Source organism: Sceloporus undulatus, chromosome 1 (assembly GCF_019175285.1).
Source record: "Sceloporus undulatus isolate JIND9_A2432 ecotype Alabama chromosome 1, SceUnd_v1.1, whole genome shotgun sequence".
NCBI lineage: Eukaryota > Metazoa > Chordata > Lepidosauria > Squamata > Phrynosomatidae > Sceloporus > Sceloporus undulatus.
The window spans coordinates 314,071,853-314,079,847 of NC_056522.1; positions in this window are offsets into that span (position 1 = coordinate 314,071,853).

The window sequence follows — 7,995 nt, forward strand, 5'->3', positions numbered from 1 at the left end:
AAATACTCTGATTGTGGTTTTACAGTTTCAAATACCCTCTGAAACAATTATTGTAGCTATGCTTAATTAATGCAATGTATTGACATGCTGAAATGTTAACACCATGAGATGAAAGCATAATACAGTGGGCCCTTGGTATCCACTAGGGTTTGGTTCCAGGACCTACGTGGATACTCAAATCCATGGATACTCAAATCACATTAAATACAATATAAGTAAAATGGTGTCCCATATATAAAATGGCAAAGTTAAGGTTTGCTTTTTGGAATTTATTTATATATATTAATCTTTTCAAGGCATGGATGGTTGCATCCATGGATAAAGAATCTGTGAATACACAAGGCCAACTGTATACCAGAAATCAGATGAAAAAATTAAAGATTATCAGACAAAATATAATGGTTAAAATACACATTAGTTAAAACACGACCTTTCTTTACTGTCCAGAAACACTACCTCTTTGTCTCAGAGAAAAAAAGAAAAATAGGAAGAGGATGAGGAAGATAGAAAAGATAAAGGTACAATATTGATGTTCTTTAAAACTTTGTTTTTAATGCCTTTCTGAACAGGAAGGTCCTAGCCTGCCAACAGAAAGACAAGAAGGTTGATCACACTTAGGTTTTTGCAGCTCAGATCCGGGGTGACTCCTGGTTCAGCTATGCGAATTCACGTCATAACGTGACTATTTTATCACACCTGGTTGCCCTTCCGTTGCCCTTCCGAATTGAGGGGGAATCGAATCCAAGGCAAGTCACATGATGCAGATTCATGCAAAGCTGAGTGAGTGCAAATTGTATTACCACACCGGTGCATACCATGCGGATTCAACAATTCGAATTGGGACCCTTGCGCATGCTCATTGGGGCTCTGGATGCTGTCCTCCTTCCCTACCCCTTCTTTAGCTTTCATCCTTCATCAGACTGAAGGAGCAGGCAGGGGATGATGGGATAAGTCGCAGGGGGTCACTGGGGCCAGGATCGGGCTGAAGGAGCAGTCAGGGGATGATGGGATAGGTCGCAGGGGGTCACTGGGGCCAGGATCGGGCTGAAGGAGCAGTCAGGGGATGATGGGATAGGTCACAGGGGGTCACTGGGGCCAGGATCGGGCTGAAGGAGCAGTCAGGGGATGATGGGATAGGTTTCAGGGGGTCACTGGGGCCAGGATCGGGCTGAAGGAGCAGTCAGGGGATGATGGGATAGGTTGCATGGGGTCACTGGGGCCAGGATCGGGCTGAAGGAGCAGTCAGGGGATGATGGGATGGGTGGCAGGGTGGCAGAAAGGACGAGAAAGCATGAAGGAGGAGGAGGGGGATAAAGGAGCAGGACGCAGGGGGCCAAAGCGGGGCGACATCGGAGTGATCTTCCACATCAGATCAATTCAGAGTGAAATTGAAGTGAGCTTGGAAGCAAATTCTGTGAATTCACTTTTTTTCTGAATTCATCAAAATGAGGAGTCACTTTGGAATCACTGCGGAAGTGCCACGGAAGGAGCTCCCATAGAAAGGAATCGTGTCTGATAACACATTAACATTATGACATGAATTTGCATCATGGACCCACAGTCAAGTCGGATCTGAGCCGCAAAAACCTCTGTGTGATAAACGCCAAGGTCTCCCTGGGAAGGGATTTCTAGAGTCCAGGGCAGCCACCAAGAAAGCCCTCTGTCAAGTGATGTCAACTGTGATGTGGCTGATGCTGGTGGGACTGAGAGAAGGGCCTCTGCTGATGATCTCGGAGCCTGGCTCACACAGGTCTGCCAAATAGCCTGAGCCATGTAGGGCTTTATTGGTCATAACCAGCACTTTGAACTGTGTGTGAAAGCAAACTGGCAGCCAGTGAAGCAACTCCCCCTTTCTAGACAGTTGAAGCATGTAAGAGAGAGAGAGAGAGAGAGAGTATCAAATCCAGAGAAGATAAATCTGCAAATAAGTGTCCAAAACACATTGCAGAAATACAGTGGTACCCCGGGATACGAAATCACCGCGTTACGAAATTTCTGGGATACGAAAAAAATAAATAGGAAAATACTGTTTCGGGTTACGTTTTTTTTTTCGGCTTACGAAAAAAATTTTGGTGCTTTTCGGTGCTTTTTTGCACGAAATCGCGGCTTTCAGCGCTAGCGGCTATGGCTTTTTCGGCTAGCGAAATTTTTCGGGTTACGAACGGCGCCGCGGAACGAATTACATTCGTAACCCGGGGTACCCCTGTAATCCTGTTTGAGATCGCTGCCCTGGCTCAATGCTAGGGAATTCTGGGGACTGTAGTGTGTTTTGGACCAAGAATAAGGAAACAACTACATTGCATTGCACTGCACTGCATTGTAGACTGCTTTGGCTACAGAGGAACTTGTAAATATGGATAACAATGCACATTTTGGCTGTAGTTCAAAACCTACTTGCCTGGAAGTAAGCTACATTGCGTTTGGTGCACTAATATCCAAATAGGCAAGCACTGAATTATACTGTCGGTGGTCTGTTTCTAGAATGGGAAGTGCAGGTACCAGGACTCAGTGAGAAACAAGACTCTCTGACCCAGGAGCCATAAAAAATTGTTTAAAATAGAGGTGGGCAGTGTCTGAGGATCTGGGGCCCATTTTCACCCATGCTCCAGGCCTCAGTGGTCTGCATCTCCCCAATGTAGAAATAACACTGGTTGGGCAATGTCAATTAGTACATCTGGAAGACCCAGGGATGAAATATGCTAGAGATGTTTCTTCCCACTGGCCAATTTTTTAGCCAAATCAGCCTTTTAAAAAGAAATATGAAGTGACCTTCCAGGTCAGCTGCAGAAGGCAGGGAAAATATGGGAGAAAGGGTTCTGAAGAAACACATTTGTGGTTATGGACCACAGTTTGCCTACTTGTGTTTCAAAATGTAGGCAATGATGATGTCTGGGATGCCCTTTGGATCTATCTATCTATCTATCTATGGAACCTAATATGGTGGTCAGATACAAAAGAGGTTGGGTTTGCGAGGCGAAGTTGAAGGTGCAGTGAAGGAAACAAGTGGCATGCAAAAACCTTGTCCTCTTTCTCTAACACAGTGACTCCTTTGCTACTTTGCCCTCCTAGCTTCTCCCAGTGAAGAGCAGAAGACTGCTTCCTAGTCATACAGCAAATATTATTTTGCAAGCTTCCTGTGTATCCTCTGCCTGCTCTTTCCAGCTGTATAATTTCTCCTCATTCTTGGCAGTTTGTGGGTAGAGGTCATTGGGGAGTTTTGTTTTCCTCACAGGCAGGTACATGTTTGCTGTTTCCACTGTCTCTCACATGAAATTGTAAATTATCTAGAATTGCCAGATTAAAAACTGGAGATGATTCCTGTCCCTTTAATGGTGGTGCAGGAGGAGGGGTTCAGAAGGTGTTGCTCGTCATGCCACTAGATAAGAAATAATGCTGAAATTTCCTCTTCTACACAACCATGAAAGGAACAGGAGCGCTCTCCACCTTTTACTCCAGAAACCTTACAAAGTTACCCTATTCCTGCCAAGAAGAAGAGCCCTCCCCGGCCACCATCTTGAGGGGAGAGAAGCAGGCAAGATACAACAGGCCTCTGCCTGCCAAGAAGAAGAGCCCTCCCCGGCCACCATCTTGAGGGAAGAGAAGCAGGCAAGATACAACAGGCCTCTGCCTGCCAAGAAGAAGACCCGTCCACCAAGCTTAGGAGAGAAGCGGCAGATACAACAGGGGCCTCTGCCTGCCAAGAAAAGAGCCCTCCCCGGCCACCATCTTGAGGGGAGAGAAGCAGCAAGATCAAATAGCCCGGCCTGCCAAGAAGAAGAGCCCTCCCCGGCCACCATCTTGAGGGGAGAGAAGCGAGGCAGATACACAGGCCGCTCCTAAGCCAACGAAGAAGAGCCCTCCCCGGCACCATCTTGAGGGAAGAGAAGCAGGCAAGATACAACAGGCTCTGCCTGCCAAGAAAAAGAGCCCTCCCCGGCCACCATCTTTAGGGAGAGAAGCAGGCAAGATACAATGGCCTCTGCCGTGCCAAGAAGAAGAGCCCTCCCCGCCACCATCTTGGAGTGGGAGAGCAGGCAAGATACACAGTGCCTTCTGCCAAGAAGAAGATCCCTCCCCGCCACCATCTTGAGGGAGAGAAGCAGGCAGATACACAGGCCTCTTGCCTCCAAAAGAAGAGCCAGCCCTCCGGCACCACTCTTGAGGATAAGAGCAGGCAAGATAATACAACAGCCTCTGCCTGCCAAAGAAGATCCCAGCCCCTTCCACCATCTGTAGGATAGAAGATGCAAGACACGGCCTCTGCCTGCCAAAGAAGAGCCCTCCCCGGCCCAATCTTGAGGGAGAGAACACAAAGATACAACATGGCCTCTGCCTTGCCAAGAAAAAAGCCCTCCCCGGCCCCCATCTTGAGGGTAGAGAAGCAGGCAAATACACACCTCTGCCTGCCAAGAAAAAGCCCTCCCGCGCCACCATCTTGAGGAAGAAGCAGCAAGAACGAACATGCCTCCCTCCAGAAAAGAGCCCGCTCCCGCCACCATCTTGAGTGGAAGACAGGCAAGATACAACAGGCCTCTGCCTCCCAAAGAAGAGCCCTCCCCGGCCACCATCTTTAGGGAGAGAAGCAGCAAGATACACAAGGCCCTGCCTGCCAAGAAGAGAGCCCTCCCGGCCACCATCTTGAGGGAGAGAAGCAGGCAAGAAACAACAGGCCTCTGCCTGCCCAAGAAGAAGATGCCCTCCCCGGCCACCATCTTGAGGGGAGAGAAGCAGCAAAGATACACAGGCCTCTGCCTGCCAAAAGAAGAGCCCTCCCGGCCACCATCTTGAGGGAGAGAAGCAGGCAAGATACAACAGGCCTCTGCTGCCAAGAAGAGACCCTCCCCGGCCACCATCTTGAGGGAGAGAAGCAGGCAAGATACACAGGCCTCTGCCTGCCAAGAAGAAGAGCCCTCCCCGGCCACCATCTTGAGGGGAGAGAAGCAGGCAAGATACAACAGGCCTCTGCCTGCCAAGAAAGAGCCCTCCCCCCGGCACCATCTTGAGGGAAGAAGCAGGCAAGATACAAGGCCTCTTGCCTGCCAAGAAGAAGAGCCCTCCCCGGCCACCATCTTGAGGGGAGAGAAGGCAGCGCAGAGATACAACAGGCCTCTGCCTGCCAAGAAGAAGAGCCCTCCCCCCCACCATCTTGAGGGGAGAGAAGCAGCAAGACAACAGGCCTCTGCCTGCCAAGAAGAAGAGCCCTCCCCGGCCACCATCTTGAGGGGAGAGAAGCAGGCAAAGACCAACAGGCCTCTGCCGTGCCAAGAGAAGAGCCCTCCCCCGGCCACCACTTGAGGGGAGAAAGCAGGCAAGACAACAGGCCTCGGCCTGCCAAGAAGAAGAGCCCTCCCCGCCACCATCGTGAGGGGAGAGAAGCAGGCAAGATACAACAGGCCTCTGCCTGCCAAGAAGAAGAGCCCCTCCCGGCCACCATCTTGAGGGGAGAGAAGCAGGCAGAATACAACAAGGCCTCTGCCTCCAAGAAGAAGAGCCCTCCCCGGCCACCATCTTGAGGGGAGAGAAGCAGGCAAGATACAACAGGCCTCTGCCTGCCAAAGAAAAGAGCCCTCCCCGGCCCACATCTTGAGGGGAGAGAAGCAGGCAAGATACAACAGGCCTCTGCCTGCCAAGAAGAAGAGCCCCCCCGGCCACCATCTTGAGGGGAGAGAAGCAGGCAAGAAATACACAGGCCTCTGCCTGCCAAGAAGAGACCCTCCCGGCCACAATCTTGAGGGAGAGAAGCAGGCAAGATACACAGGCCTCTGCCTGCAAAGAAGAAGAGCCCTCCCCGGCCACCATCTTGAGGGGGAGAGCAGGCAAGAACAAAGGCCTCTGCCTGCCAAGAAGAAGAGGCCCTCCCCGGCCACCATCTGAGGGGGAGAGAAGCAGGCAAGATACACAGGCCTCTGCCTGCCAAGAAGAAGAGCCCTCCCCGGCCACCATCTTGAGGGGAGAGCAGGCAAGATACACAGCCTCTGCCTGCCAAGAAGAAGAGCCTCCCCGGCCACCATCTTGAGGGGAGAGAAGCAGGCAAGAAACAAGGCCTCTGCCTGCCAAGAAGGAGCCCCCCCGGCCACCACTTGAGGGAGAGAAGCAGGCAAGAACAACAGGCCTCTGCCTGCCAAGAAAAGAGAGCCCTCCCCGGCCACCATCTTGAGGGGGAGAGAAGCAGGCAAGAACAACAGGCCTCTGCCTGCCAAGAAAAGGCCCTCCCGGCCACCATCTTGAGGGGAGAGAAGCAGGCAAGATACAAAGGCCTCTGCCTGCCAAGAAGAAAGCCCTCCCCGGCCACCATCTTGAGGGGAGAGCAGGGCAAGATACAACAGGCCTCTGCCTGCCAAGAAGAGAGCCCTCCCCGGCCACCATCTTGAGGGGAAGAAGCAGCGAAGAAACACAGGCCTCTGCCGTGCCAAGAAAGAAGAGCCCTCCCCGGCCACCATCTTGAGGGGAGAGAAGCAGGCAAGACAATACAGGCCTCTGCCTGCCAGAAGAAGAGCCCCCCCGGCCACCATCTTGAGGGGAGAGAAGCGGCAGAAGAACAACAGGCCTCTGCCTGCCAAGAAGAAGAGCCCTCCCCGGCCACCATCTTGAGGGGAGAGAGCAGCCAGAGACAACAGGCCTCTGCCTGCCAAGAAGAGAGAGCCCTCCCCGCACCATCTTGAGGGGAGAGAAGCAGGCAAGAACAACGGCCTCTGCCTGCCAAGAAGAAGAGCCCTCCCCGGCCCACCATCTTGAGGGAGAGAACAGGCAAGACAAGCAACAGGCCCCTGCCTGCCAAGAAGAAGAGCCCTCCCCGGCCACCATCTTGAGGGGAGAGAAGCAGGCAAGAAACAACAGGCTCTCTGCCTGCCAAGAAAAGAGCCCTCCCCGGCCACCATCTTGAGGGAGAGAAGCAGGCAAGAAACAACAGGCCTCTGCCTGCCAAGAAGAAGAGCCCTCCCCGGCACCATCTTGAGGGGAGGAAGCAGGCAAGAAACAAAGGCCTCTGCCTGCCAAGAAGAAGACGCCCTCCCCGGCCACCATCTTGAGGGAGAGACAGGCAAGAAACACCAGTCCTCTGCCTGCCAAGAAGAAGAGCCCTCCCCGGCCACCATCTTGAGGGGAGAGAAGAAGGCAAAGAACAACAGGCCTCTGCCTGCCAAGAAGAAGAGCCCTCCCCGGCACCATCTTGAGGGAGAGAGAAGCAGGCAAGAAACAACAGGCCTCTGCCTGCCAAGAAGAAGAGCCCTCCCCGGCCACCATCTTGAGGGGGAGAAAGCAGGCAAGAAACAACAGGCCTCTGCCTGCCAAGAAGAGAGCCCTCCCCGCCACCATCTTGAGGGGAGAGAAGCAGGCAAGAACAAAGGCCTCTGCCTGCCAAGAAGAAGAGCCCTCCCCGCCACCATCTTGAGGGGAGAGAAGCAGGCAAGAACACAGGCCTCGCCTGCCAAGAAGAGAGCCTCTCCCCGGCCACCATTGAGGGGAGAGAAGCAGGCAAGATACAACAGGCCCTCTGCCTGCCAAGAAAAGAGCCTCCCGGCCACCATCTTGAGGGAGAGAAGCAGGCAAGATCAATAGGCCTCTGCCTGCCAGAAGAAGAGCCCTCCCCGGCCACCATCTTGAGGGGAGAGAAGCAGGCAAGAACACAGACAGGCCTCTTGCCTGCAAAGAAGAAGACCCTCCCCGCACCATCTTGAGGGGAGAAAGCAGGCAAGAAAACAGCCTCTGCCTGCCAAGAAGAAGAGCCCTCCCCGGCCACCATCTGAGGGGAGAGAAGCAGGCAAGATACAAAGGCCTCTGCCTGCCAAGAAAGAATGAGCCCTCCCCGCCACCACTTGAGGGGAGAGAAGCAGGCAAGATACACAGGCCTCTGCCTGCCAAAGAAGAAGACCCCTCCCGGCCACATCTTGAGGGGAGATGAAGCGCAAGAACAAAGGCCTCTGCCTGCCAAGAAGAGAGCCCTCCCCGGCCACCATCTTGAGGGAGAGAAGCAGGCAAGATACAATAGGCCTCTGC